This window comes from Cnephaeus nilssonii (assembly GCF_951640355.1).
Source record: "Cnephaeus nilssonii genome assembly, chromosome: 3".
In the NCBI taxonomy this organism is placed as follows: domain Eukaryota; kingdom Metazoa; phylum Chordata; class Mammalia; order Chiroptera; family Vespertilionidae; genus Cnephaeus; species Cnephaeus nilssonii.
The window spans coordinates 84910976-84937980 of record NC_137074.1 but is presented as its reverse complement, the minus strand read 5'-3'; the positions used below and the strand labels follow the sequence as shown (position 1 = coordinate 84937980).

The following is a 27005-nucleotide window of genomic DNA, read 5'->3' as shown; positions in this document are numbered from 1 at the left end:
ATGTAGACTACCATTTTTTGTTTGCTTGCTTTTTTCCAAAGAGCCTTTAAAACAAAGCCTCAAATAATTATTATTACAGAATATAGTTAATATGTAGTCTTAATTTACTACAAATATAAACTTTTAATATTTACAACACTATTAAATATTTATTTAAATGATTTAAAATCAAATTTTCAATTCTTTAATTATGACAAGATAATCTTAAATAATTTTTCTTTAAAATTATTACATAAATTAATATAAATGCAGTTAACTGATCAAAATTGAATTTGTTTTATATCTATATATATTTTTATTATTTGACAGTATTACAGATGTCCCCCATTTCCTCCCTCTTTTTCCTCCTTCCCCTAGTTTCTCTCCCCTGTCCCCCCAGGCCTTCACCACCTTATTGTCTGTATCCATGGGCTATGCGTATCTTATATAACAAAGAGGTAATATGCAAATTAACCCTCACACCCTCACAAGATGGCTGCCTATGACCAGGCTGGCAGGGGGGTTAGTGAGGGACAACCAAATGACTGAACAAGCAGGCTTCATGAGGTGACCAGGCTGACAGGGGGGGTAGTGAGGGGTGACCAAACGATTGAACAGCAGGCTACATGAGGCGACCAGGCCAGCGGGGAGGCCATGAGGGGCGACCAGGCCAGCAATGGGGGGAAGTTGGAGGTGACCAAGCCAGCAGGGGGGCATTTGGGGGTGACCAGGCTGGTGTAGGGCAGTTAGGGGTGACCAGGCTGGCAGGGGGTACAGTAAGAGGTGACCAGGCTGGTGGGGTGGCAGTGCAGTTGGGCATGATTAGGCTGAGAGGGGGTCAGTGAGGAGACAGTTGGGGGCGATTAGGCTGAGAGGGGGTCAGTGAGGGGCGACTAGGCCATTGGGGGGGGCAGTTGGGGGCAACCAGGCCAGCAGGGGGGGCAGTTAGGAAGTTAGGGGCAACCAGGCTGGCAGAGGGGGACAGTTGGGGGTGACCAGGCTGGCAGAGGGGACAGTAAGAAGTGACCAGGTCAGCAGTGGGGGGCAGTTAGGAGTGACCAGGCCTGCACACAAAAGCAGTGAGGCTTGATCAGGCTGGTGGAGGGGGCATTTAGGGGTGATCAGGCAGGCAGGCAGGTGAGCAATTAGGAGCCAGCAGTTCAGGATTGTGAGAGGGATGACCGACTGCCAGTTTTGGCCTGATCCTTGGGATCAGACCTAAACCGGCAGTCAGACATCCTCCAAGGGATTCTGGATTGGAGAAGGTGCAGGCTGAGCTGAGGGGACCCTCCCCACCCTGTGCACGAATTTCATGCACTGGGCCTCTAGTAAGTATATAAGTTCTTTGGTTTATGTTTTCTCATTATACACACACACACACACACACACACACACACACACACACACACACGTCAGCCTGTTTCCTGTCTCCATGCATTGGGTCTTATTTTGTTGGTCAATTCATTTTGTTCATTAGATTCCACAAATAAGTGAGTTCATGTGATATTTGTCTTTTTCTAAATTGCTTATTCCACTTAACATAATAGTATCCAGGTCCATTCATAGCTAAGACTTGGAAAGAGCCCAAGTGCCCATCAGTAGATGAATGGATAAAAAATCTAGTGGTACGTTTACACAATGGAATACTATACAGCTATAAAAAATAATTTTTTTAATGTGGATTATATTTCTTTGTTTTATTTGCCTGAATTATGGTGGCAAGCTTCACATTAGCTTATATTTTGATTTACATTTTGTTTTCTATTATGTTTCTGTAGATGTGTATACAAATTTTTCTTTCATTTTGTACTTTAGTCAAATTTATAATAGGAAAATACCCAATAACCACTTGCAAACATTGATTTAAGTTTTAAAATTTCAGAAGAGTATTTAAAATCATGGCTCCACAGCCTAGATCAAATTTACTCAATATAAAGTCTATATGAAGGTAAAGTGAGAGAGAGAGAGATGTGAAATGCAATTAGTGATAAAGTTGACAAACTTTAAAGTATATATATATATAACTTTCTCACTTCTATTTTATTCTAATTTAGGGTAGTTATAGAGGAATTTGTTAAAATATTTATTAAATAAACTCATGAAAGAATTCTATTTTCTCTTCTATTTATCAGTTTTGTTTTTTTATTATTTTCCTTTTTTTCTTTAATAATAGTGTTTTAAGAAGTTGATGTGACAAAGAAGTGTATGACTAGGTTCCCATACCCAAGGTGCTTAAGATCCACTTGGAAACTCAGAATATAGAATGGAGGAAGGGAGGAAGGAAGGAAGGAAGGAAGGAAGGAAGGAAGGAAGGAAGGGAGGGAGGGAGGGAGGAAGGAAGGAAGGAAGGAAGGAAGGAAGGGAGGGAGGGAGGGAGGGAGGGAGGGAGGGAGGGAGGGAGGGAGGGAGGAAAGAAAGAAATGAAGAAATGAAAGAAAGAAAGAAAGAAAGAAAGAAAGAAAGAAAGAAAGAAAGAAGGAAAGAAGGAAAGAAAGAAAGAAATTATCAATTAGTTAGTTGTGTCCACTTGACTTTTTCTATTATAAAATCTTAGAACTAACTCTATGTCCATTGTAGCATTATTTACAATAGCAAAGATCTGGAAATACTTAAGTGACCATCACTAGATGAGTGGGAAAAAAGTTGTGGTACATTTATACCACGGAATAGTGTGTGGCCATTAAAAAAAAGAAAAAGAAAAATAAATCTTACCTTTTGTGACAGCATGGACTGACCTGGAGATTATTATGCTAAGTGAAATAAGCCAATAAGACAAAAACAAATACCATATGATCTCACTTATATGTGGAATCTAATGAACAAAATAAACTGACAAACAAAATAGAAACAGAGGCATGGATACAAGGAAAAGACTGACAGAGGTTAGAGGGGAAGTGGGTGGGGGAGACTGGATGAAGAAGGTGAAGGGATTAGCTTAAAAATATATATACATAACACATCGACACAGAACACAGTGTGGTGATAGCCAGAGGAAAAGGGGGTGGGTTCTAGGTGAAGGTAGACAAAGTGGGGGAGGGATAGGGACTGAAAAAGGCTTCCTTGTGTTATGGGCACATGATACAGTGTGCAGATGTTTTATTGACTTGTACACAAACCTGTGTGATTTTTCAAACCAGTGCTACACCAATAAATTCAATTTTTAAAATATCCTATATAAAAAGAGGTAATATGCAAATTGACCATCACTCCAACACACAAGATGGCCACCCTCATGTGGTCAAAGATGCCTGCCCACATGTGGAGACAAGATGGCAGCCACAAGATGGCCGACAGTTGTGGGCGATCAGGCCTGCAGGGGAGGGTAGTTAGGGGAGACTGGGCCAGCAGAAGAGGACAGTTGAGGGGGAACCCAGGCCTACAGGGGAGGGCAGTTGGGGTTGACCAGGCCTGCAGGGAGGGCAGTTAGGCGCCATTGAGCCGGTAGAGAAGGGCAGTTAGGGGTGATCAGGCTGGCAGTGGAGTGGTTAGGGGGTGATCAGGCTGGTAGGCAGAAGTGGTTAGGGACAATCAGGCAGGCAGGCAGGCAAGCAGTTGGGAGCCAGCAGTCCCAGATTGTGAGAGGGATGTCCCAGATTGGAGAAGTTGCAGGCTGGGCTGAGGGACACACCCCCCCGTGCATGAATTTCATGCACCGGGCCTCTAGTATGTATATGTGTGTGTGTGTGTGTGTGTGTGTGTGTGTGTGTGTGTGTGTGTGTGCATAAAAAGCCAGGGTCCATAACATCCAAAACTACTGAAGGCTTGACTGAACTTCAGGTGGGGGGTGGGTGGGGAGGGGCGAGGAAGCTGCAGCAAGGTCGTTAGCCTCAACCTGGGCAGCCCACTGCGTTGGTGGTTGACTCCAGAAGGACCTGGGCCCTCCCCTCTGTGGACCAGAGGCCCTTTTCCTGATATCATGTTCCCGGGATCTCTCAGACCCATTTGTGGAAGTCAGGAAACACTGTGTGTGGTCATCCTGCCCTAGGGACTCCCAGGGCTGACAGCAAGAGTGGGCTTCAGTGAGGTCCCTTCTGTTATGTGATCCAGGGTTGCTACATCCTAATGTTGACTCTGGAAGGACTTGTGTTGGTTCTCCGCGTATCTGAGGTCCTGCTTCCTATATCAAAGCCCCCAAGTCTCTGAGAACTGGATGCAGAAATTGCCTGTCATCGTCATCCCACCTTGGGGACTCCCAGTGCTTACACTGGGGGAGGGCCTGGGTGGGGTCCCCTCTGTTGTGGCGTCCAGAGTCCCTTTACTGTTTCCTTGCGGTCCTCACCTTGACTCTGGCAGGACTTGGGCCTGTCCTCTGCCCTCCCTATACCAAAGCCCCAAGTCTCTAAGACCTGGATGCAGAAATCACCTGTTGTCGTCATCTCACCTTGGGTGGGATGATTCTGTTCTAGGGTCCAGGGTCCCCCCCTCCTCCCTCATGTTCCCCACTTTGAGCCCTGACAAGTCCTGGGATCCTCCCTCTGTTGACCCAAGGCGGGACTCCTCAGATCAAGGCCTCACTGCCCTGAGTCCTCTGTAGGAAGTCAGTGTACGTCACATCCGGTACCAAGCTCAGCAATTCCAAAGCCTGATGGCAGGGGCTGAGATGGATTCCATAGGGTCCTTTAGCCCTTCTTCTGATCCATACTTTGACAGGCCTGGGCCTCCTGTCCTTTATGAACCTGAGTCTGCAATCCTCAGACCAATAGTCTGACTACCCGAGTTTTCTGAGTAGGTGGAGCGGGGCAGGTGCAGTTTTCAACATACAAACAGGAAGTCCAACTTCGGGAATTTAAGTTCCTGCCTCATTCACCTTAAACTGTTAAACCCCAAATCTAGATACTATACCTACTATGATCACCCCCAAGATTTTAAACAAAGCTAAGATAACCAGTTGAGCAACTCTATTCATTAAGACAGCCTAAAGGCAATGATTTCAACCTTGAAAACAGAAAGTTGGGGAGAGCCACATGGACAGTGGAAAAAGGGAGGTGAGATGAAAAATTTCTCTGATAGTAGCCAAGAAGTGAATGGTTTTCAAGGTGTATAAGAGCAACCTGTACTAGGGCAGCAGGATGATTCACATCTCCACAGAGACAGTCACATTACCTCGAAAAGATTTTAGGTAAATCTTATGAAAACTAGCTAATGGTGAAGGATGAGAAAGAACAATGAACACTGAAATGGGTGGCCTAGGGAAACGTTTGGAGGAAGCATTATCTCCCTACCATGTGACTCATCAGAATTGAACATAGGGTCAATACGTTTGAGAAGGCTTAGGAGTGCTAAAGAAATGCCCCCTTTCTCTTACCAAAGCATCTTGGCTCCTCACCCCTCCCCATGGAAGTGTCAGGATGGTGCTTTGTGATGTCTAAGTTTCTCTCCCAGAGCTACCATTAGCTGGAGGAGAGGCTTCCTGATTAATTAAAGCCTAAGGGGTGTGGCCCCTCATTGTCCTAGAGAAAAGCATATGTTCAGGAGGCCTGGGGTAGGGCCCTGGGAAATTTTGACCTGGTGAAGATGATCAGGAAACCACAAACTGCTAGCACAGTTATGTAACAACCAACCCCATTCACCAAAAGAAGGTAAAAGAGGAAGAAGCCCTGTTAACCCAGGTCAGTGTCCAGGATGAAAGGACAACACCCAAACTTCTCCTCCTCTTCTTTAGTGGCATATTCCCAAGACTCCCTGGTCTTGCCTGGCAGATTCAATCCTCAACCCATACTTTTTCTCATGAAGACTTTTTTCCCTTTCATCCCAGCCATATCCCCACAAACCAATGTCCTTCTGTGCTCACTCTGTTGTCCTTCCAGGTACTAAAGACATCCATGGGGGTGAAAAGATGTCTTTAAGGGAGTTCAAGGAAAGGAGCCTTTCCAAAAATTCCTACCCCTTCAAGAAAACCCACAAAAGCTATAAAGCCAACAATATGTGGCCATTATCACAGGCCAAATGAGGAACTGAATAAAAATGATCCAGAAAAAGACCAAGACAATGTAGAAAAATTCACCATCTCAAATGATAACTTGGGCAGCCAGTAACTTCAGAGCAAGGCCAAAGACCTCAGAACTATCTATGAAGTCTCTGAAGCCTGGCCCCCAAGAAATGCTGACAGTGTGGAAACCAAATTTTACACCTACAAGGTACACCAATAGTGATGATTAAAATAAAATTGATAAGTGGTTCACTTCCAGTGTAAGCATAATTTGCAGATAATTTTTATTAAATTTATTGGGATAACATCTATACTAATAAAAGAGTAATATGCTAATTAGATCAGGAGAACTTCTGGAGAACTTCCGGATGTCCTTCCAGACAAAGCCATGGTGGCGGGGCCAAAGCAGATGTGGTTAGGGGCAATCAGGCCGGCAGGTGAGAGCAGTTGTGGGCGATGAAGCCATCAGGGGAGAGTAGTTAGGGGGATCAGGCCAGCAGGGGAGGGCAGTTGGAGGCAATCAGGCCAGCAGGGGAGGGCAGTTGGGGGTGATCAGACCAGCAGGGGGGGAAGTTAGGGGCGTTCAGGCTGGTAGGGGGGCAGTTGGGGGTGGTCAGGCCTGCAAGGGGGAAGTTTAGGGCATTCAGGCCGGCGGGTGGGCAGTTGGGGGTCATCAGGCTGGCAGGGGGGCAGTTGGGGGCAATCAGGCTGGCAGGGGAGGGCAGCTGGGGGTGATCAGGCCAGCAGGTGGAGGCAGTTAGGGGTGATCAGGCAGGCAGGTGAGTGGTTAGGAACCAATGGTCCCAGATTGCGAGAGGGATGTCTGACTGCAGGATCAGGCCTAAACTGGCAGTTGGACATCCTCTGAGGGGTCCCAGATTGGAGAGAGTGCAGGCCAGGCTGAGGGACCCCCCACACCCACCATGCACAAATTTCGTGCACCGGGCCTCTAGTATTAAATATAAAATGTTTCTTTTTTCAGTCTCTCTCATGACATGTCATGGTGTTTATTATTTGCTATTCAATGTTGTTCTAAGTAAAATACAATAAAAATTTAAATATTTTTTTTAAATGAGTGAAGAATAGACAGTGCTACTGGTTCTCATAGAAACTAAAAAGAAATTCAAATTGACCCTTGAGAATAGTACATAGAAAAAGACGAAAAGAGAATGTACACATTTCTCTAGTGGAGCACAAAAATGAATACGTATACAATTACACTAATAGCATAATTAAATAATAATGAGTGAACCATAGATCTTTTCTCTAAGTAGAAAGATATATTTTGAAATAATGTACTTTTTAAGTTTTAAAAAATCAATAGTATTAGAACAGTTTTCTTGAATCCAGTTTTGCATATTTTTAGTAGAAATAAATGAAGTTGAAAAGAAACAAATTTAGAAAGATGAATACATGCAGTCTCATTTTGCAAAATAAGAATGGTGGAAACTTTGAGGAAATTTAGCACAAAGTGACTTGTGCAAAACTATATTTTAGAAAGGCTTTAAAAATTTTTTCTTTTGTTTTTCTCTGTACTCATTTTTTATATTTCTTTATTAATATTGTAGAGAGAGAAACGTTGATTTGTTGTTCTACTTATTTATGCATTCATTGGTTGATTTTTGTATGTGTCCTGACCAGGAATTGAACCAGAAAATGAAACTCTAACCAACTGAGCTACTGGCTCTTCTGGCAGTCATGTGTAACATGTATTTAAGTGAGCAAGAACAGCTGAAGAGAAAATAAAAAAGGCATATATGTATGAGTCTTCATAGCCTGGACTGGAAGATGTTAACATCAGTGAGAATGGAAAGAAGGAGAAGAATAAAAGTAACATGAAGTGGAAGCATTTACACAATGTAATAATTAAGTAGATTGAAAAAGAAGATTCAGGAAGGATTGCCAGAGCATGAGCATGAGAACTTGGGAAATGCTAGCTCTACCAGAAGAAAATAAATCTGTTTGGGGGACAACCAGGTCTAAATAAATATATTTGGGGGGGAACCAAGTCTGGAAAAAAACTTGCTATATTTGATATTTAGTCAACAAGAGTTTGAAACAATGATCATACATTCCATTGGAAAAAAAAGTTTTATATGGGGTTGAACCAGAGAAGTTAGGTAAATTTATAAATCATTACTGCAGTGTACAATTAAAGTCAGTAGATATAAAACCTCCAAGAAAGAAAATAAATGATGATCAGCAGGATAAAAAATGAGTCATGTAGCACAATTTAAACAATTGTCAAAGTGAGAAGAACAAAGAAAACAGAAGCAGTAATGATCACAGTTGTTTTATTTGTTATTTTTGTTGTTGTTTTTGTCAATTTACATGAGGAGATCATGGTTTACTTCAGCTAAGCCACTTGGGAGAAGTTAGAAACTACATCAAGAAATTAAGTCATGAGATTAGGGAATGGGGGCACACCAAGAGTGGAGTGTTCTTGAGAATTTTAAGAGAATATTTCATATAAGTCACTATTTCTGTTTAGGAGTAGAAATAGCACAAAATTAGAATAATTTTTTCATATATATGAGAAATTTCATAAATTTTACATATATTTGGTTCAGAAACAGTACTGAGCAAAGCAATGCAGAATGAGACATTATCTAAGTAATTCATAACCTAGATTAGACTATTGACATATCAGGGTTCAGTGATTAGTCTATGTACTGTAATCACCGACCTATGTGCCGGTTGTAACATCCTGAAGCTTAAAATATAAGAAAGCAAAACAACTGACTTAACAGTGCTTTGTACTTTGCATTTAGCCAAGAAACTGTACCCAGAGAACAGAAGCCATCTAGGGAAAATATGTTTTTTAATCCTCACTCGAAGATATTGATGTTGATTTTAGAGTGGAAGAGAGAGAGAGAGAGAGAGAGAGAGAGAGAGAGAGAGAGAGAGAATAATGTGAGAAACATGCATCATTGGTTCCTATAAGCACATTGGTCTGGAATCGAACCCACAGCATAGGTATGTGCCCTGATAGGGAATCGAACCCGAAACCTTTTGGTGTATAGGATGATGCTCCAACCAACTGAGTCACATGGCCAGGGTGGGAAAACATATGCTTTTTGATTGGCTGGAGCCTACAGAAAGAAGCCTCTGAACCTTTCAAAGGCAAAACACTACTGAATCATGTCATTTGTCAATATAGAAAGTTGTAAATGGTGAGCTGAGTTTTTTTAATTTTCTTTTTTATCCTGACTTTTGACAAATATATATTCTAGGATTTTAGTTTTGTTCTTAACCCGTATTAATGGTTCAAATAAAAATTCATTTAGAGGTGATTATTTTATTTTATTTTATTTATTTTATTTTCAAATATATTTTATTGATTTTTTACAGAAAGGAAGGGAGAGGAATAGAGAGTTAGAAACATCGATGAGAGAGAAACATCAATCAGCTGCTTCCTGCACACCCCCTACTGGGTATGTGCCCGCAACCAAAGTACATGCCCTTGACCAGAATCAAACCTGGGACCCTTGAGTCCGCAGGCTGATGCTCTATCCACTGAGCCAAACCAGTTAGGGCAAGATGTGATTATTTTAAAATAAACCTTTGAATGATGTATTGAGCATTTTAAATACGGTCACCTATCATCATTTAGGAAAATTTATATATTTATATTTTTGTCTCATTAAATACTTTTGGTTTTATCTTCTTCAGCCACAAGTTTCACTGGAATGATGATGAAAAAGGAAACAGATGCCGACATTAAGTATGTTATGATATATTGCACAATATTGACAATCAAACCACAAAGCAAATCAGTGACAGACTGACCTATTTTATTAACTACATTCTAGATTCTAGACTCTAAGTCATAAAAAATTTAAAAGGTATAAATGCAAAGAAAAGAAAATATATGTGGCAAATAAAATTAGTTTAAAACACTGAGAATTCTGAAATGACAGATGACAATAATTATTTATTAAATTAATTGATCCCATTTATTCAAACTCATGTGTGCCATTAACAATTAAGTACAAATGTTTTACATATATATTTTTAATTATTGTTAAAAATGAATTATCTTAAGATATTATAAACTAAGTTCACTTGCATTCTACATTATCTTAACATCATTTAAGACAACTGCTAAAAAATATTTATACAGGTTGGTATTTGAAAAAAGTATGTTACTTTTGATTGCATAAAAAGAGCAACAGTATCACCCATTTACCACCTTATTGTGTGACTAAAATCCCAAATATTTTATTATTCTTTAAACAGCAGAGTGAATTTTCAAGAAATTTGAATTCAAAAACATCCCTGTGGATTTTAATTGACTTTACTTCAATAACCATTAGATCATTTTAATAGAAATAGTTACTTCTTCTACAATCTTTATTTTTCTTTCCTTTTAAAATCTATTTTTCTTGAATCTACTATAGTTGTATTTCATACAATCTCGGTCAGTTTCTGCTATCTTGAGCAATGAATTATGGTTCTTGAGACAGATCTAAAGCAACAGATAGAATTGTAAAGTAGGGAAGAGGTTTGATGATATAAAGATGCTAACACACCTGAACTTAGTACTTGTCTGTGATTTCTCTTCAGGAAGCAAGGATGAGGCACCTAAAGGTCATGATGCTGAGAATAATTCAGGAAATGTTTAAAAAAAAAAAGGAAAAAGAAGAAAGAAAAGACAAAGCAAGAAAAAAATGCTTGAAAAGTTATAGCAAGAAGGTAAAATAATAATGAAGACTTATTCTATGTTGTGTTATCCATTGCAGATGCCAAAATAATATAACATAAGAAAGGCTATAGTCAACTTAAGGTAATATGTAGCCTGATGCTAATTAGACAAGTTTTGCTCCACACATAAGCCTGGCTCTTGTAGTTCTTTCTAGTCATAAACATAAAGGGTTACTGATTTAATGACAGGCAGAATTTCCTGCTGAGCCAGGAAGAAGAATGGTTTAGAGATTAAAGTTAAAAGTGTTAACTAGGAGACATATTCAAAACAGCTAACACTGATCAATTTTTTGGAGGAGGGCCTGCTTATATTAGTTTAAACATATTATAGAAAGCAATAGCTCTATTTATAACTGTTATTGACTAAACAGGAACTTTTGGATGTTTTACCAGGTGGAATGAATTCATCTTCCCTCTCTTTTTTGCCAAGATGAGCACTCATATACAAAAACATTACAAAGGATATCATCAGGATATTTTACCCAACTCCTTCTGCAAATCAATTCACATAGCTGGAGAAGGTTTTATACATACTGATATCTGTTAAAAATGGAGGGTTACAAATAAAAATATTTTATGGATGGAGAAAATCTCAGACTTCTTACCATTCTCCAAAAGACAAATTGTTCCTATTACCATTACCCATAACTCTACTAAATTTCACCACAGGTTGCCTACCCCTGAATTCTTGTCTTGTTCCTTTGAGACAACATAAAAGGGAGACTTTACAACAGGATTGTAAAACATGAAGTCCTGTAGGTATTTTAAGTTATTATACATATGTGTATTTGAGTATAACCTTTTCAGCTGAAAAATTTTATTTATTGTTTTCTTCCTTAACAACTAATATATGCTCCCTGCTTAGAAAAGTAGATCTGAGAAAATAAGAAATGAGAAGTGAAATACAAGGAAGTTGTCCAATATGCACACAGTAATGATTGCCGTCTGATTGTAAATGAAACGTTCTCCCCTGCATTGATAAGGTACACATGGAAGCCCACAGTCTCCAATTGTTTTGTTTTCACAAAATGTACAATATACCCTCCTATAAATGAAGCTTCATTTTATCTCTTAAATAAAACTCTATAAATTATCCCAGAAAATTGAGGCCCAGAGAAATGTAACTAATTTATTTAAGGTCACAAGGTTAATTAGTATGAGAGATGAAACCACATTTCTAGGTCTTCTGGTTCATTCCTCTCAGTCTCCATTATATTACCCATGGAACACTGAATTTACAAAGAAAAATGACAAAAGCAAAAGTGCAGCCAGGTAAAAGAAACAAAAAGCATAATTTCATTTGTCTTCTGGAAGAATAGAAAATGATGACACTCATTCTAGATTGCATGGAACTTGACCTTGAATTGTATAACTCTCCATAGTTTCCCCTCTTGACATTAGTACTATTTTACACTTCATTAGTCATTTACTTTTTACTAGATCTACAGTGGCTGCAAATAGCACCTGCTGCATGGTAGATATTCAGTAAATATTCACAGAATAAATAAATTGTACTTTGTATCTACAAAACTCTAATATTTTTAACACCAGCTAAATTAAATAAAGCCTTGAAATTGAACCATTAATATTGACAAATTGTGTGTTAGCAAACTACAGTTTAAATCACTTTAGTGCTGCTCTATAACTAATCTATTAATGGGAATGTCAAACATTCTGGATATACTGTAAATATGAAACTATAAAATGTGTACTTTTTTGGCTGTAATACAATTATTTAAATTGTGTTGAAAATGGAAAATATTTTACTTGACACAGGAAAACAATTGCCTTCTCATTCTCTAAAAATATGCAGATTTTAAATAAATATTAAAAAAAAAAGGTAGCCGAAATTGGTTTGGCTCAGTGGATAGAGTGTCGGCCTTCGAACTGAAAGGTCCCAGGTTCGATTCTGGTCAAGGGCATGTACCTTGGTTGCGGGCACATCCCCAGTGGGGGGTGTGCAGGAGGCAGCTGATCGATGTTTCTCTCTCATCTATGTTTCTAACTCTCTATCCTTCTCCCATCCTCTCTGTAAAAAATCAATAAAATATATTTTAAAAAAAGGTATCTAAGTGGTATTCCATTTATTATCTTGTAATCCATTGTTATCTTCCTCCACTGCAAAGTTATTCACAATTTTCCTCAGTATCTTATAGTATACTAGTGGCCCAGTGAATGAATTCATGCACATTGAAAGGAAATTAATTAGAAGAAATATTTTAATATTACTATTCGTCCTTTCTCTATAATAGAAGTGTAAACCAAATTCATAATCAACAATGACAGATCGAAACACACATGTGCATTGGCACCAGCGAGAGCTTTTTATGTATCATGCATGCGTGAGTCAACTTAGTCTTTTATATATCCTCCTATCTAATAAAAGAGAAATATGCAAATTGATCATCAGACAAGATGGCTGCCCCCATGTGGACACAAGATGGCCACCATAGATGGCCAGTAGGGGAGGGAAGTTGGGAGGGACCAGGTCTGTAAGGGAGGGCAGTTGGGGGCGATCAAGCCTCCAGGGGAGAGCAGTTAGGGGTGACCAGGCTGGCAGAGGAGGGAAGTTGGGGGTGACTGGGCCTGCAGGGAAGGACACTTGGGGGGGGGACCCAGGCCTGCAGGGGAGAGCAGTTGGGGGGGACCAGACCTGCAGGGGAGGGCAGTTGGGGTTGACCATCCCACTTCTCTTTCAGGTAATTGTCAGCAACACAGCAGTAAATATCAACACAAAGAAGATTATTATTGTAGATCACACAGGAAGAACAAAGGGTAAAATATTTCATTGTAGCAGTGTTTGACTGTATTTCGCACAATGAGAAAACCTGAAGTCATTTTCAAGGTCCACCATTTCTTATTTATTTTCAGTCGGGTCAAGTTTCTAAGCTTTGTAAATCTCCGTTTTCCGGCCGATGAAAAGAAAATAGGATTCCACCGAGTCTCCTATCTACCTACTCCAGGACTTCTGTGAGGATCAAATGAGATGAGGCACATGAAAACACTTCACAGATATTTGGTTACAGTGTGAAATGTTTCCACCTGGGTGTCCCTGGGCTGACGAAGCTCCAAGGAAGCTAGTCACTAGGAAGAGGAAGCCAGGCATGGCTACATGACGTCATTACCAGACAGACACTTAGCATATTAGCCTTTTATGTATATAGATAATCTGTACTTTAAAATGTCTTGAATATATCTTATTTTCATATGTAGTTTAATAGACTATAAAATAATTGTTACAATATGCTTGTTATTTCAAATACAATGCATATGTTATTAACCCTTTGCACTCGCTTGCTTTTTTCTCAAGCTGCTACTGATGCTAACCGTGTCGAGTCACACTCAACATCCAAGTGCAAAAGGTTAAAGAAATACAATTGACCACCTTTAAAGTATCAGAGTAGTTAAAGTTTATGTTAAAATGTGTGATGAGTTGGTGTTGACTCCGTCAATAATGAGTAGAGATATAAATTTCCAATAGCAGTACCACATGGGATCTGACATATACAACAGGATGTCTGGCCATGGGGTGAATGGAAGGGTGAAGTGTGTGTTCTTTTTTCACTGGGGGAATGTTTCCCCCGCAAAGGCCCTTAACACTCATAGACTGGGTTTCCCTTCAGGTTGGTGTCTATTAATCTTACCATCTTCTGCCCAGCTGAGTCAGCCCTTCTAGATTCAACACTTTGTCTCCCCAACAAGCAAATAACTCTTCAATTGTCAAATCTTGCTCAAGGGAAATAGGCAATACAGTGGGAAATGATAAGGCATAATACATTTACAGTTCAAAAACCATTAATAATTTTGGTCAAAATAAATACACTTCTTTGGATATTTTTATGCCCTAGATGATCTTAATAGTGAAAATGATGTGAACATTTCTCTAGTAAAATTAAAAATTAAACTTCTCGAAAACATCCCACAAATAAGCAAAAATGTCCATTTATTATCTTCTTGTTAAATAAACTCTCCCAAACTATGTAAGCACCTCTTAGTTTCAGGTAGGTTTAATTTATAAGTTTTTGAGTGTTTGGAGATAATTATTCTAGTTCAACTAGTAACTTTTTTTTTAATCTATTAAAGGCATGTTTTTCATTGATGAAAAAATCTCAACAGTCTTTAGGATGGTCTTTGATTTCATACAGAAATAAAAGATCATGATAAATCACCTATTTCATCTTGCTAAAGAAACACATATTTTTAGAAAAGTTACTGATTTCTAGATAAACTAAATTCCAGACAGTTCAAATATATTTTGACATATCTGAAAACAAAAAAATTGTCTAAGTACATGTTTTTTCAGATTACCAAAAATAAGCATTTTATTAGCTGATCATGGGTTTAAATTACATCCTTTAAAATATGTGCTATAGTCTTAGTTTTTATTATAAACAACTGCTAAATGTTAAAGGTAGATAACCTTAAAAGTACATAATATAGACAGTGCAAAGCAATAAATACATTCAAATGTATGTCATTTTCTCTGTTAAAAGGAGTTCTTTACAATATCCCTCCTATAGTCCTTGATCAAATATTTCTCTTAGGGTGATACTTGAGGGCAAGTGCAACTTGTTGTTCCCATGTTTTTAAATGTAATAGCATCTTGCACAAACAAGATGTAATCACGTCTTGAGTTCAGTGGTGGGACAGTGGGCTGCCTTGGCTCATCTTTGTGAATGTACGCATGCTAACTTGACACGAGTCATTCTGAAATTTCTGTGTAAGGGACCATTGTAAGTGCTTGTGCAAAGTTTATTTTCAGGTGCTGCATATACTGGTGTTATTGTTTAGAAGGCCTCAATGTGATATCAGAATCTGAATTTGTTTACAGCCATCACAATGATACTGGCACAGGTGTTCCCTGGATAATACTTTGACAATTACTGCTTTTTTAACGATACAGCATGTTGTCTTCCACGATTCCATCCCTGTATTCAATCAGGAGCTAATTTTTAGAGCAATGTCCTCTTATGCTATTATTCTCATGATTTTTCATATGCCCAGGTTTTTGCACGGACTAAGGGAGACAGTCTTTGAGCAGAGCACACAGCTGATTGACAACTGGTAATAGCCGAAGGTCAGTGCTAATTACTGTGCCTAATTTGCATGAAATGCTTTGAAAGATGGAAGCTAAAGTATCTATGGCACTTTCTGCCAACAAATTACCTGGCTGACAGGAGGGTGTCACTGCTCATCAATGCTGATGGTGTATAAACTGGTACTTGTCCAATTAAGGAGAAGTGAAATATTGCCTCAGAGAGCTATCTTCCTGGGAATAATTACTACAGGTGTCAACAAGGCTGGGAAAAGAAGGGGGTCTATTTGCTCTTCTATGAGTAAAGGTTGTGAATAGTGAAAGGGCCAATGCTGACAATCATCAAAATCTCTATTCCACCTCTCAGTTTACTCTTTGTTACTGATTATAAGAGCACGAGAAAGGGCTCAGCAAGCAGACATTCACTAGGTGGTTAAGAACAAAATCCCTGTTACTTAGTCCATGAATTCCTGAGACATGTCTAATATGAGTTACTATTCTGAAGTACTGTAATGTCACCGGGTAGATTTCAAGAATCAACAGAGGGCGTAAGAACAAGAGGAATCTTTAGAAAATAACTGGGTAAGGTTTTATCAAGAAAATGTTATGTGGAATTGGAGCCCACATTTTCTGCGGTCCAAATATTTGAAGCACCTGGGGCTTTGGTTTATGTCTCCACAAAGGTTTGCCAACTTCCTTCACCAATTTGAAGCTGCTCTAAGTGTATGCCTTCCCTCCTCGCTCCACTTGCTTCAGTGTCTCATGCTGGCTACATGCTATCCACACACAAAAACAAACATACCCTGATTTTCATAAGCTTTTCCTTGTAGCCACGGCCATCAAATAGCAGTTTGGAGCCCTCTCTTGGAGATAGAGCATATTTGAACATTTGTTAGGAGACAAATGAAGGCTGGAGCTAGTGAGCAGAGGCCTTTTCATCTGGTTTATGCAGCTCGGAGTTCACCACCATCATCAACACTGATCACTTCAGAGCTCTGTAGTTCTGTTCTGTGTTAACCCTCTCAGACCCCCATGGCCTCTGGGAGACCTGACCCCTACTTTGAGACACATTGAACTGGAAATAATAACTCCCATATGGGAGAAGAATACTTCAGCCCCATGAGCTTACCAAGCTTTGTTTTTTCTGACTGCTAAGAAAAGGAGAGTGTATTGGAAGCAATTCTCTCAGCTTATAGCTATTTTGATAGAGGTTCTATATTTAATAAAGGTTAAATCCATTGAAACTCTGAGTCAAAGGCACTTTTCATGGCCAACAATTTCACCTACTTTAGAAGCTGGTCTCTTCCCACTCTCCCCACGTCTACTCAAAGCGGAAAATGGGGACATTGGCTTTGTTTAATAGGCAAACAGGCCGTCCCCCAAAGAATATGAATAAGTATTCTCAATCTGAACTTGTACATCACTCTCATGTGTCTCTCCTCCTCATAAAAGAAAGCTCTTTCCGTAATTGCAAGACTTAATTAGCCAGTGTTCACACAAAGGCTTCTTTTGTTCACCTATCAACAGGCTGCTTTCATTGATGGTTCTCTGACTCTCTGAAGACTATTCTTTTCCTGAGTTTAACACGAACTTCTATTTTCAGCTTTGGAGTCCTATGATATAAATGCTCTGCATTCCATTCCCCGGCGTCTTTGTCTCTATTACAGATAACTCCTCCTTGGCTGATGGCGATCTGATCACCTTCCCAGACTGCTAGTCCCTATCTTCCGTGGGACAGAAACAGATTTCTGGAAAAGCAGTGATGGAGTGGCAATTATGGTCCACTAAAGAGATGGTTTTATTCTAGTTACATTTTCCCGTTTTTAAGTCAGAGCTAGAGCAACAGCAGGGAATGTGGGAATCATGAACACCTGAAAAAAGACAAGAAAGGTGTGTTGGTAACTATACTGTACAAATTTAAGCAATATTTGTTTTATGAATTAAAGGAAGGAAAGCACATTTTAGATTATTCCACAGATTTTTAAAAAAGCTTAGATCCCTTATCAGCAAATCTATGGCAATCACATCCTGAGTATTACCTGATCTTACTACTCTTTGAAATGACCTCCTTTTTCTCCTCTGCTATGTCAATCCTAAGGTAACATTTCATGACACTTTTTATGTTGACATTTGAAAGGCTACTGTCTTAGAGATTGCTCTTTTCCTTCTAGGTAATAAGCTTAAACTGTGCATATCTTTTGGAGGCTGACATCTATAGTCTTAGATTCATAGTATTTCTGCCACTAATGTACTAGTACCACAAAATTCTTGGGATGTCAGTTGTTAGTGAAGAGGAAGTTCTCACCGTCTGGGAAGTAGTAATCCCTCCAGAAAAGGTACTTATTATGATTATTCACATCCAGTTGTAAGTGATGCTTGTCATTTATATCCTTAAAGATGAATACCTATGATATTCAAAAGCATAGATTTCCATATAAAATAAAATTAATTGAAAAAAATCATGATTATTTTTATAAAGCTTTCTGTTAAGTCTATTAAACACAAATATCAGTTCACATTTTAATTTGAAAGATAATGCAAGGTTCATAGAATGATGTTTTTAAATCATAAACATTTCATTACTATAAACCTAAACTCAGTAATCTTAAGTTGTCATTCAACTTTACTACCATAAATCGGGATATTTTTCACCTGTTTTAGGAAAGAACAAAGTACTAACTCTTCCAAAGTTTGCTAATGGAATATCAGTTCCAACACTTTCATGGGTATTAGGTTGCAAAAGACTTTCATTTGGAGTCAAATATAATTAATCAGGGTTGTGTGACTTGTGTTTTTCTGCTATAATTCTCAGATTTTGATATGCTGATGGACAGTTATTTCCAAGATGGGAAAACAGAGAAAACTGGGTAGAGAAACCCCTATTTCTCAATTAACTGGATAGAGCAGTGGTCAGCAAACTGTAGCTCGCAAGCCACATGCAGCTCTCGAGCTTCGGTTTTCTGCTCTGTTGACTAATGAGTTTGCCGGCCAGTGGGATAGGGGCTTAATCAGAAGGAACAACAACAGCCTGTAATTATTGGAATCGAGAGTCTAGGAGAAACCCCTCTTTAAGGGAGCATCTCATGCGATTAGAGTTGCATCGTGACGACTTCATTCTAATTCACTATTGGCTTTTCTTAGTTGTGAAGCTGTCTATAACTTTTAGTCATTTCAGCAGCAGTTTAATCAAATACACAAAACAAAGTTTGCTTACAACTCTTGTAATAAACATATTATTTTCCCAGCACTCAATAGATGTTTGTTTAATTTCACTATAGTACCTCCTCAATTCTTTGTGGTCTGCATACCCCTGCTTTTTTTCTCTACCACAACTACAAGAACACAGTCTACATATCCTGTTTATCATAAATTTGCCAATATGACCACTTTTAGAAAAAATATCCCTTTTTCCAGTTAGATGAAAGTCATTTCCTTGATATGCAAATATTTCTGCAGAAACAGATTTTGTTTACTGATAAACTTATTTCCACCTACAATTGGCCCTATTTTATAGCCATCTATACTTCATTTCTTCTTTTACAGCCTGGCCTATGATATCATTGTACTCTATAAAGTTACTTAGTTTATTGCGGAACAAACTCATTAAACCAATAATTAAATAAAACATGTGTGATTAAAACATTTTTTATCATCATGAAAATGATAGTCTCAGGAAGAAATAAATCACCCACAACTAATAGTAAACAAATTGGTAATAGTGTTCTGTATGTAGGTCCAGAGATTTTTCTCTCAAGGTTAAATCCAGTTTTTACACAGACCCATTAGGGATGACTTGCTCTACATACAAACCTCCGTAAAGTCCCAACTTAGTTAATTTTTTCTCCAGTATTTTCAATAATAAATATTTTTAAATATCAGCCATGCAGGGGGCAATGGGGTGAAGCATGTCATTGCTGTGGAGAGAGAAAGGTCACAGCAATATTTCTGACTTTAAAAGACCCTCAGTACAAGTCAATAATTAAGGCATAAATCCTCTAGAATATCATAAATCATATAAGGAAGTTTATGATACATGTAAGAGGATTAATAACAAGGTAAAAATACTGAGCATTGGCATGGTCAGAGAAAGAGCATGCTATGCTAAGTCATTTAACGTGCAGACTTTAAACATCTCTGAAAATGTGTAGCGAAGGAAAAGAAACAATGACCCCAGGGCATTGTAAGAGAGGGGAACTGAAGTCTACTTTCCTAGATTGTTTGTTTATGCAGTCATTTTCTTAAAAAGTTACTGGTTAATAAAATTATATTAAAATTTTATTATATTAATTGGATTTAAAAGGTCTTTTTGGTATTGGGGAGATGCAGTACTATAATTAAGTTAAAAGTATATTTTCCTTTGTATCTTGGAACTGTTTGCAAACTTTTTTTTTAATCTTAGAGTTTTAGCACCCTATTTTTAGTATTAACAAGTTTCAATAGAGCTTTCAGTTGTCATGGCATGCTGTTATAGACTGAATTGATTTAACGTGGTGAAAATACTTTCATATTACATTAAATTTCACTTTAAATAAGACAAACAAATCTACATTTTAACTTCACTAAGTAATTTAGAGAACATATTAAAATTTTTTTAAATATAATTTTATTGATTTCAGAGAAGAAGGGAGAGAAAGAGAGAGATAGAAACATCAATGATGAGAGAAAATCATTGATCGGCTGCCTCCTGCACACTGGGGATCGAGCCCACAACCAGGGCATGTGCCCTGACCAAGAATTGAACCATGACCTCCACAGGTCAATGCTCAACCACTGAACAACAATGGCTGGGGAAAAAATATTTTTTAATGCTGTTTTGAACACTCAAATATTCAGTAAGAACAGGAAATCCTTTGCCTAAAATTGATTGGAATTAACAATTAAAAACAATCTTAAGAGCAGAAATATTACAGAGGACATTTTCATCAGTTTAGTGCTGTCATCTATTTCTTAATTTTGTTTCATGAAAATCAGCAAGGTTATTACTTAAATCTGCCTATGTTGAATGACAAATTGTTAAATTTGAAAAACAGGTGTTTTGTTTTGGGTTTTTTTTTTTACTATGGGTTTTGACATATTTGATTTCTTGCTACCCCTTCCCCTGTTTTTTTCATATTTTATAAGAAAAGTATCATAACTCATTAATAACTGCAAGCAGATTCTAATGTAGTTTCAGTTCTTCAAACTCAAGTGTATCACCTTTGGGTGTACCTTTTACTTATCCTGGTAACTTGGGTGGAGAAGGTCAGGATCTTTATGCTCTCCATTTTTATGCCTATCAAAATTTGTTCTCAGAATAAATCTGAAAAATATTTAAGAACATATAGTTTTTTAAAGAGGGTAGCATTTAACTTAAAGTGATCATTTAAAAGTATGTTATTAGGGACAAAGTTTTGTTTTTTATTGCAGGACCTTCCCAGCACCTATAGCTACTTCATGTAGACAGTCACTCACCTTACATAAGACTAATCCAGCAAGAGATTTGAAATGAATTTAGCTTTTTTTTATTGAACAGTATGTAAACATTATATCACACAGCTCCTGATTAAACACTAATTCAGAAATAAGGCAAAGTGGATAGGCACAGAATTTTATTCTATTACATCAGTATAAATATACTTTCACTGGTTAAAATAACCAAATATTCATTCTAGGTATATTTGAGAAATAAAATATTTTATGGAAAGTCTCTACAGTGTGATTTAAGATGTAATTCTAAATAGCAACCAGTATCAATGAAAACATGATTTCTTATAGAAAATATTCCAACAGTTCCCTAAATTTCTAAATCTCAAAAAGCTCACAGAACAAAGACACAACTCTGGCTGTATATTTGTGCAAAGGAGTGGAAAAAAAAACTAAAATGATGCAGAAATAGTAAACCTAGTAGTGAAATGTTCAATAAGATAGGTAGGTGATTTCCTATAACTACATAATAATAATCTATGTACTTATTAAAAATATATTAAACATTTCCCTTATTATTTCTTGCAAGTCTTCATTTGAGTGAAGTAGTAAACATGTTATCCTTTTCATTTTATCATTAATTTAATCATTTAGGGCATTCAAAAAACATGTGAGAGACATAGTATCCAGTTGAATGACATTTAGTCTGACACACAAATATAGCATACTTTTTCAACTTGGAAAAAAATTAAAAGTGGTCTAATCCAAAACCTTGCATGATATCTCTGCATTACTGCACACAATTGGCCATTGATTCTCACAATAGTCTTTCTATGAAACTTGTGTGGTCTTTCTTAGGAAGCCAAACAGTGAGATAATGACAATAGCACTTATTATAAAGATCACATTTTTGATCACTATGTTTGCTGCCTCCAATTTGTGGTTTAAGTTTCCCTTTATTAAGAAAAACTGGCTGATGTAAAATCACATACTAGACAGTGCAGACTCAGCTCCCCTCTCCTCCAATTTTCCATGGAACCATTGGCCACCACACACATTGCTGTCAACTTGTTCTGCTTCTTGTCAGCTGCACACTGGACTGAAGAACCGGAGGCTGGCCTTGCACTAATTAAAAGGGCAGACATTTTTTTTAAAGTCCATACTGAGAAGTATAGGTGCCAAATACTAGCTTATGTAAAAGTTATTTAAGGAGAAAGGTCAGGGATAGAAGAATTACAAAATATAATTTTTAATGTCTTTGAATTAGAATGTTGCATGAAAATTTTCAGGATGGCACTGATGTTAAAGTCTTTCCTGAATCAAGAAAGGGCTGAACTATAAGCCCACTTAGAATTGATAGTTTTAGAAAAATCCCAAAGACATAGAATTCCTCATGTGGATTTGACCAAGTAGCTCTGTTTTTCTGAAATAATTATAGACTAATAAAGGTGATAAATTGATCAAAAGGACATTTATCTAGTTTGACAGAAATAATCAAGTGTAAACCTGTAGTACATTTAAACTTTTCATAGCAGAATGATCTTTTAATATTATTAGTTATGGATGAAAAGTGCAATAAATAGACATTCCCTATTGAATAAATTGGCTTATGCTAAATATTGCTTAACATAAAGCTAGGGTCTTATGCACAAACAATGTTTTAAAATATTTATGGTTATAGAACAGTATGCAAGTCAAAATGTATTAGAGTACATAAATGATTCAGAGCCTATGAACTTATTAATTTTGTACATATATTACTTTATATATGTATATATGAATATTTATGATACAAATGGAAAATTATTTACAAACACCATAAGGTCGCCATCTCTTGATAATATTGGCAACATTTAATTCATCTCTATTATATATGATTTTCTACTGGGAATGAATTGTTTATTAATAATTATAATATGTTTTTAATTTTTTTGAAATTTTGGATAACATTTTAAACATTAAGTAAACTAAACTGATACTAAAACAATTATAAATTAAGTAATATCCACAGTAAGAAGAAAAAAAGATTACGAGTTCATATTTGAGCACTAATTTTAAAATGTTTAAAATTAGATAAGATCAGAACAGTAAAAAAAAAAAAAGTACTCCTTCTCAGCCTTATAGTAAGTTAGGAGTACTGAGGAGATTTAGTGGAAAGCAATTTCTAATGTTTAGAAGAACATGTAGTAGCTAAGATGCTAATGTCAAAATTAACTTCAGCGAAAAACTTAAATTTTAAAAGAATTTTTATAATGTGCCATTTAGTAGAACATTGGATGAAAACTTATAGAAATACTCTAGCTAATATATTTTACTGAAAATACAAATTAATATTTATGCAGCTTTTTCTTGTATTAATTTTAGCTAAAAACTGAGAAAAAAAACTTTAATAGAGTACGTATGTGCATTCTTGCATTCTTTGTTATTCACCATGGTGCTCAGAATGAATTCTGATTAGATGAGTAATTGAATTACATGTGTTTTAAGCTATCTGATTAAGAATGAATGCGTGATAGATCAAATAAACTATGAAAGTAGCAATCCTATTGTTGATAGTATATCAAATGAGATGAAAGAAAATATGGCAATAATTAATAGTGGAGTGGTTGAGACCACAACTTATTGAGTTATCTATTATACCAGACAGAGTAAATATATGGCACATCAGGAAAAATGTAGATATAATGATTTTTTTAAATTCCTGTAATTAAAAGATAATTTCATGCACACACAAAAAAAGATAAAGTACAGTATGAATTCATGCCAATGTTGATGTATTTGAAAACCACATTAAATGTGTAGTTCCTAAAGTTGGGGGACATAGCATTCTGTGCATGATTTTGCTTTCTTCATTTTCAATATGTAAATAATTTGATCCATTTTGAGTTTAATTTTGTGGATGGTATCAAATAGCAGTCTAGTTTTATTCTTTTGCATGTAACTTTATGAAACAGAAAATTTTAACAAAATTAATGGCATTTTTGTTAAGTAAAAATTTTAAAAATTAGACTACAACTTAAGAGTAATAAAAATATTGTCAAGAAAAACAATCAGAGATCTACTGAGTATATGCTAGAAGCATACAGTTTTACTAGTAATTTGTCCCAAGCTTCCAAATAACAGAACAGATAAATTGACTAACAAAGTGGAAACAAAAGCATGGATATATGGAACAGACTGACAGCTGTCAGAGAAGAGGGAGGAGGGGACTGGATAAAAGAAGGCATTAGCCAAAGAACATATATGCATAACCCACAGACACAGACAACAGTGTGGTGATAGTCAGAGGGAAGATGGGTAGGGTCTGGATGGAGGTGGGCAAAGGGGAAAAATGGGACATCTGTAATAGTGTCAACAATAAAGAAAAAAATAAATTAAAAAAAAAAGATTTTCATTTCTGGAATGAACTCCACTTGGTAAAAATCTATTACTCATTTGTTATATTGCTGATATTAATTTAAGGAGTTTTACGTTGTGTTTGTTCTATAGTTGTTTTGTTTTGCAGTGTCTTTGCATGCTTTTATTTTACTAGCCTCAAATAAGTTGTGAAGTGTTTTTCTCTTCCATTTTCTGTAATAATTTTTGCAGAATTGGTATTATTTCTATTTTAAATATTTGATAAATGTTATATTTAAAGACATCTGATCCTCAAGTTTTCTCTGGGGAAATATTTCATAAGACTTTTTTTTAGAGAAGTTCCGGGATGATAATAAAATTAATAGGAAGGCACAGACCTCCAGTCTATCCCCCACTCCCATACTATCCACATTATCAACATCTTCCCCCCTAGCACTATTTGTTACAATTAAATAACCTGCATTGATACATCATAATCCTTCAAAGTCCATAGTTTACATTAGGGTTCACTCTTAGTGTTGTACATTCTATGGGTTTGTACAAATGTATAATGATATGTATCTACCATTATCGTTTCATGCAGAGTAATTTCATTTTGCCCTAAAATCCTCCGTGCTCTTCCTATACATCTTTCCCCTCCTCACTAGTCTCTGGCAACCAGTGATCTTTTTACTCTCTCCATAGTTCTGCCTTTTCCAGAATGCAATATAGCTGTAATCATACAGTGTGCAGCCTTTTCAGATCGGCTTCTGTCATTACGGAATATGTAGTTAAAGTTCCTCCATGTCTGTTCAGGGCTTGGTAACTCATTTCTTTTTAGCACTGAATAATATTCCATTGTTTGGATGTACTATAGTTTATTTTTCATTTTATCTACTGGAAGACATCTTGATTACTTAAAAGACGTGACAATAATTATAAACATCCGTGTGAAGGTTTTTATGTGGATTCTGTTGATCAATCCTCCAGCTCACGGGTCCTTTCTCAGCAATTATTTATTTCTGTGGCAGTGTTTTGTTTTGTTTTTATCTCTAGTACTTCCTTTGGGTTCTTCCTCAGGATTCCCATCTTCTGCTTACATTGCCCATCTGTTCTTGCATGCTGTTTACACTTTATCCATGAGAGCCCTCAGTATATTGGTCATAGCTGTTTTTACATTCCTGACCTGATAATTCCAACATCTTTGCCATGTCTAGTTCTGATGCTATCCATGTTTCTTCAAATTGTATCTTTTGCCTCTTGATATGCCTTGTAAACTGTTTGATATCTGTGCATAAAGTAATTTGTTTGATACCTGTTCATAACGTGGGAGAGGGACGCATTCTATTGCCTCTCGATTAGGTCTCAAGTCTTCCACTGGGCCTGTGCCGCTGAACGGTAGGTAAACTTCACACGTGTTTCTCAGGATTTTCCCCTCCCGCTTAGCTGGGACAGGACGGCTAGAGTGGACTGGAGGTGGGTATTTCCTTAGCCCAGGTCCGTGAGGCTCTAGTAATATCTCAGCAGGTCAGTCTCCGGTTAGCTGGTGTCCGGTGAGGGCAGGCCTTGTGAGGCGCAGAGTGCTCTGGTGTGTGGGCTCATTCTCAGCCGCTCTGCGCAAGACCCCCTGAGCGCCAGCCCAAGTCCCCCACGGGGCCCCACGTCCTCTCCAACACAGTGAAAGAAACGGTCATGATCCAAGAGAAACTGGCCAAACTGCAGGCACAAGAGCACATGGGTCGGGAAAGGAGCTGCTCATAGAAAGAAGACGTGGTTCTCCAAACAGCTACCGCAGATGTTACAAACTTCAGTTCTTAAAGTTAGAGGGAAGCCATACATCTGGTATTGAAGAGGAAAATATGTTCATAAGCCAAGGAACAGTGATCCACTTTAACAACTCTAACGTCAGGGCATCGCTGGCAGCGAACACTCTCCACCCTTGCAGGCCATGCTGAGACAAAGCAGATGACAGCAATGCTACCAGCATCGTAAACCAGCTTGGCGCAGGCAGCCTGACCAGTTTAAGGAGATGGCTGAAGCTGCCCAAACAACCTGTGGATGGAAAAGCACCACTTGCTACTGGAGAGGATGATGATGAAGATCCAGATCTTGTGGAGAGTTTTGGTGAGGCTGCCAAGAATGAAGCAAACCGAATTGAGTCAACTTCTGAAGAAGATAGTGAACTTGAAGACGTTTCTGGGAGCTATTTTATATTATGACTGCGTTTTCAAATTTTGTGTATGGATCTGATAAAATCTAGATCTCTAATATTTTTCACCCCAACCCCCCTTGGACATTGCAGCTCTTTTTTGGATTTTGCTTATCCATAAATCATTCTTTGCAGCTAATTAAGATGAAGAAGCCTAGGAATAAAATTTGAACCAGGTTAATTTTTTTTTTTTTAATGGTAACTTTACCTCTCATCTGCCAGAGCATGCAGGGATTTTTCTCTGATATTTACTGTGGGAACATAGTCAAACTCCTAGAAGTCAATTTCACAATATTATGGGGGCCCCCTTTACTGGGTCCCCTTTCAGAGTTGTCTACATTGATCCCTCAACAAATTTGTTAGTTACACTTCAGTTTCTCCTAACCCAGAACTGGTTCCCAAGGTGGCTT

The 27005-nt window shown here is 37.5% G+C and overlaps 1 pseudogene across 1 annotated transcript; it reads left to right on the top strand.

Moving 5' to 3' along the window:
* The first annotated feature begins 17920 nt into the window (after positions 1–17920).
* LOC307096755 (transcription factor BTF3 homolog 4-like) lies at positions 17921–26605 on the top strand (annotated as a pseudogene). The gene is made up of 2 exons: positions 17921–17983; positions 25995–26605. The product of its transcript is annotated as a transcription factor BTF3 homolog 4-like (transcript).
* The last annotated feature ends 400 nt before the right edge of the window (positions 26606–27005 follow it).